We start from the raw sequence: 5,368 nt of genomic DNA on the forward strand, positions 1-5,368 counted from the left end.
TTAATATTATTACTATTATTATTATTATTACTATTATTATTATTATTATTATTATTATTATTATTATTATTATTATTATTATCATGATCAGTCGCCAGAGTAGTGTCGTATAGGCGATGGCATTTAGAGAATGAGAATAAAAGAATAAAAATCTCTTATTATAGATGTACGTGAAAATTGATGAAAGAAATAAATGTGCGAGGAACGCGATGATTCGTTCGCGTCGAAGTGCAAAATATAGAAAAAGAAAAAAAAGAGAGAGACGAGGAGGAGAAAATAATTTTGCGAAATTTGCAAAGAGAGAAAATAGAGATGCATGAACATATACAAATATAAATATATATAAACACGAGCACACATCATATATTATATTTGTTAACAAAGCGACGGTCTCGTTAGTACCCCGCAAATAATGCGTTTAAATGTATTTTACGTTTTTACATCACAATTTACATACGATCATTATCGATTATATTGTAGCCATTGTCGTACAATGCGTATGCCTGTTATGTGTGTTACGTGAAAAAAAAAAAATGAAGACTGAATGTGTGTATGCGTGCGATGGGGGAGAGCGTGATCGATGAGAACCCGACGTGAAAAGTCGAATTAAAATAAAAACACAAGAATACAAAAACAAAATAATATGAATGAAAATAATAAACAAACGTGAAGAAAAATAATATGAGATATATAGAGGATATATAGAAGTATATATTACATTAAATACATACATAAAAAATACATGCATAGATAGATACGTGTGTGTACGTGTGGGAACGAATGATTATGAATTTTATGCGCGTTAAGTGGTGGTGATAAACGTATGCGAAATTAACGGTGATAGAAGATTATAAATTCAGTCTAATCTCGTTAAAAGTATTATCTCATTGACTTGTACTATAGCGTTAAAAAAATCTTCAATATCTCTCTGTCTCTCTCTCTCTCTCTCCTTTAGTCGAGTAAGTCTCGAATCTATGCTTCCTCTTTCCTTTTTCTTTTTCTTTTTTTTCTTCTTTTTATTTTGAATTTTTCTTTCCTTCCTTTTTTCCATTTTTTTCTTTCCTCATCTCGTCTTTGAAGAGATGAATTTTGTATAGAAACGCGTATTCCTTCCTTCCTTCCTTCCTTTCGTTCCTTCTAGTTTTAACATAAGCGTAATCTATACCGTTTCTCCTCTCTTCTATCATTTCTTTCGCGTCTCTTCTTTCCTTCCATCGCTATTCCCTCCTCCCTTCCCCCCCCCGCCACCTTTCTCTTTCTTTTTTTAATTATAACGAGGAGAAAACGGGCGGGAAATAATAATAGCGAAATATAAAGAAAATGAAACTGCCGTTCGCGAAGTTGATTATTATTATTAATAATATTATTATTATTATTATTATTATTATTATTATTATTATTATATTATTATTATTATTAATATTTTATTTCATTTTTTTTTAATTATTTCCTTTTCTTCCTTTCGATTGTCGAGTGTGTTTATATGCGGTGTATTAAAATTAATATATTAACGCTACATTTCTTGTTGGATGATGTAATCGATGATAAATGATAAAGAAAAGAAAACAAAACAAAACAAAAAAAATAATCCACAATCTATCTATTTAAAATTACTTAAATAATCTGTACATTTACTAAGATTTTTTGGTATATTCGTTTCAGCAATAGACCATCACTGTATTTATGCGTATAGCGACTACTAGTACCAGTACATGAAAAATAAATACGATTAGACATACAGGATTTTTGTCAGTTTTCCCTGGAAACAAAAAAAAAAAGATAATTAATATTAATTTTCATTCATTTAATCGTACCTGTTTTTGTTTTTTTTTTTTTAAATGGCGTATCTACGCACGATTGCAGTCAATGAAATTATCAATGGCGTAGTAGTACCATCCTCGTTGAATCAATTCTTCGTAGACGCTTGAGTAATCATTGAACGAATTATTTCGTAGATCATCTACCAACAAACACATTGACGAATTCGTGCGTAGATTAGCGACAAGAAAAGAGAAAAAAAAAAAAAAAAAGAAAAATAACAATCAAACAAAATTTATATAAATTGGAAATAAATAATTCAATTATTTCTCCTGACGTGTGTATATCTAGAGAGATGATGCATCATGCATGATAACGAATTAATTAAGGATAAATTTGAACGGCACGATTAATGACCAATCAACCCAAACGTCATTGTTTATTCGTAATCAGTATATCTATATCTATATATATATATATATTAAAAAAAAAAACATTTGCTTGAATAATCTGCAAGGAAAATATTGATCGTAATTATACGCACATTCACGCATGCACACGGAACAGGCTCGCACAGAGGCACTTACACGCACAGAGGCACGCACACGAACGTATTCACATACATATACATATTAGATGTATATTTAACATAAAATAAAGCTCGTGACGAGTACCGAGCAGGATAGATCTCGCGTCCTCGATCGTCAATGGGTCTATAAATCGTTTGGAGTCGACGTAACGCGCGGTTCGACGACCCGATGCAAGAACGGATCGATTAAATGGACTGCGCGCATTAAACTTCCGCGAGTTCTCCTCGATGAAAGGGAAGAGCTTCTCCGGACCTACCTTTCGGATCTAATTTGCGCTTTGCCAATTTTACAATTGGTAAAAAGAAATAAAACAAAAAATATAAAGCAAGAAACATCCGAGACACCAATGGATGATAAATAATAATAAATTATTAACGATAATAAAATCTTCTTCTTCTTCTTCTTTGTTGATTTTTTTTTTTTTACCCAGCTTCCGCCACAGATTTCTAGGAAAATTCAAGAAGAGACGACGACGGCGTTTAGGTATGTCGACATTTTCCTCAATTACGTATAACACAGGCTCCTTGCAAAAAAAATCCTCGAAGAATTGCTCACGAGTTTCTCGATAATCGTCATATCTATCTATCTCTCTCTCTCTCTCTCTCTCTTTTTAATTCATATATATATGTGTGTGTATATCTATCTTTTTCTCTCTTTCCGTATTTCTCGAACGGCACGCCGTTCTCTATTAATTAGTGTCAAGGTTATACTCGTTAGGCCGTGTCGTTGAAAGACCGAGTTCGAGTTATTCCGAAAGGAAACGTAGAAAATCAAGAACGCATTTGTGAATTATGACGTTAAAGATCATAGATCTTTAGGAACACCGCGATTCGTCTAAATAATTTTATCGAAAAATCATTTTGTAAAAAGGGAAGGAAACTTTTGTAAAATATAATACAAAATAAAAACGGGAGGAGGTGTTACGAAAAATAATAAAATATTTTATATAAAAGGAGAAAAAGAAAGAGAGAGAGAGAGAGAGAGAGAGAGAGAGAGAGAAATAGAGATAAAGAGATCATTGTAAAAAATAATGCGTACGTTACACGCGTCGTTAATAATTCACAATTATTATTAATGACGTAAGAGAAGAATCGCAATCGCGTATAGAAACGAATTCGAAGTAGGACTTGGCATAGCAGGCAACAGAGAATGATAAGGGAATAGAAAGAGAGAGAGGGAGGAGGAGGAGGAGAAGGAGGAGAAGGAGAGAATAGCTTAAGGAGGCGGTGAAAAGATAAGATACGGCGAAACAAGTGCGATAAGCCGAAATGAGATAGCGTCGTCGCAGGCAAAGCCACTGCTCGTATCTCAAAGTCAATGTCCTATGAAGGACTGCTACGAGCGAGCAAGCAAGCAAGCAAGCAAGCACTCGAACTCGCACACGCTTTTCTGATTGCGAGTGTTGTGTCCGAGGAGAACGTATTTTCTTCTCTCTTTCTCTCCCTTTTTATCTCTCTCTCTCTCTCTCTTTCTCTCTCTGTCTCTGTCTCTCTGTCTCTCTTACACACATCGGTTAATCTCGTTTGGTCGGGTTGGTTCTTCCATCCAACTCGGTGATCTGACGTCAGTGTGGGCGAAATGGCACGCACGACGAGTGCGTACTTGTTAAGGAATGGCCATTGATAAGAGCCTTCGACACCGAATCTGCCTCTGACCTTAAACTTCAAGCATCGTGTGCGAGAGAATACTAACGGGAGAACGGAGGATGATGATGTTGTTGTTGTTGGACGTTTCCTCGTCTATAATTCTTGTCTTCTTGGATTATTTTTTGAGTTGTATATGGTACCCCTATCGGTGGCCCGTTAAAAAAAAAAAAAAAAGAAAAAAAAAAACGATAGATATTTCGCGAAGGTAAGTTAAAAGCTCGCGCGTATGGAAGTTTAATCTCGTATCCGTGATAAATGTTTGACCGATAACGACGAAATCCAAACGTATTATTTATCTTCTAACATATGTAGATATATATGTATATATGATAGTTTGCCATTCGAGTAAAGATAGATATCGATCATTTTATCGAATATAAGCGTTATTCGGCTAATCTTTTCGGAATAAAGTTTTCGAAGAAAGATAATGGAAGATGATCTCGGTATAAATTATTATGCGTTCTCTGCGCGATAATGATGATGATGATGATGATGATGATGATGATGATGGTCGTGCTTGAAATACCGCGAAATGGGACGATGGATAATGAAAAGAAAAAGAAGCGATTAGAGAACGCGGAGGCTAATGTCATTGACACTCGATAAAAAAAGGCACAGCATAGCGGAGAGAGGAGGAGGAGGTGGAGCCGCGTAGGATTTCGCCGAGTCTGAGATTTTGTTCCCTTGAAATTCCTAGAACAGAGCAACGACACATACGTTATATATATGTATATGTATATGTATACTCAAAAAATAGAACGGCCGATAAGATTCTTAGGTGACGTGGATATACCCCCATGACCTTAAACTTCGGACGGTCTGTATCATTGATTGCGCGATAACAAAAGAAGATTGATAAAATACGGCACAGCACATATAATTCGGGGAAACAAATAAATATGAAACATTGGTGTTTGTCGTTAGAAGAGTACAAAGGTCTCTGATTGGTAGGTAACGATAAGAGACTACGACGACAACGTCTAATTAATTATCGAAATCAACGATAGGAATATGCGCGCGTGGAAAGACACACGATGATGATTTAATCAATTAGGATAAACAAGAGAATCTCTATAAATACTATAGTTAATAATTGAAATAATAAGAAATTGAATAGAGAGGGTAAAAAGGTAAATAACGCGTATATATACGAAAAAGTGAGATATAATAAATTAGAGAAGATCCCCGTTGAAAGGGAAAGATGTCAGTCAGCCCCTTTAAGAGGGGGAAGGAATAGTAGTAGCGCGTGGGGGATGGGTTAGAGGGGGGAGGGGACCTATCGAATCTGACCCTGGATCGTATATTCCATTACCAACGGAATCGGTCATCGTTGACCCTTGTACGTTTCTCTCCTGACGCACTGGGACGGACGCA

The sequence above is a fragment of the Polistes canadensis genome, unplaced genomic scaffold (assembly GCF_001313835.1).
Source record: "Polistes canadensis isolate GaletaPanama2010 unplaced genomic scaffold, ASM131383v1 scaffold_164, whole genome shotgun sequence".
NCBI lineage: Eukaryota > Metazoa > Arthropoda > Insecta > Hymenoptera > Vespidae > Polistes > Polistes canadensis.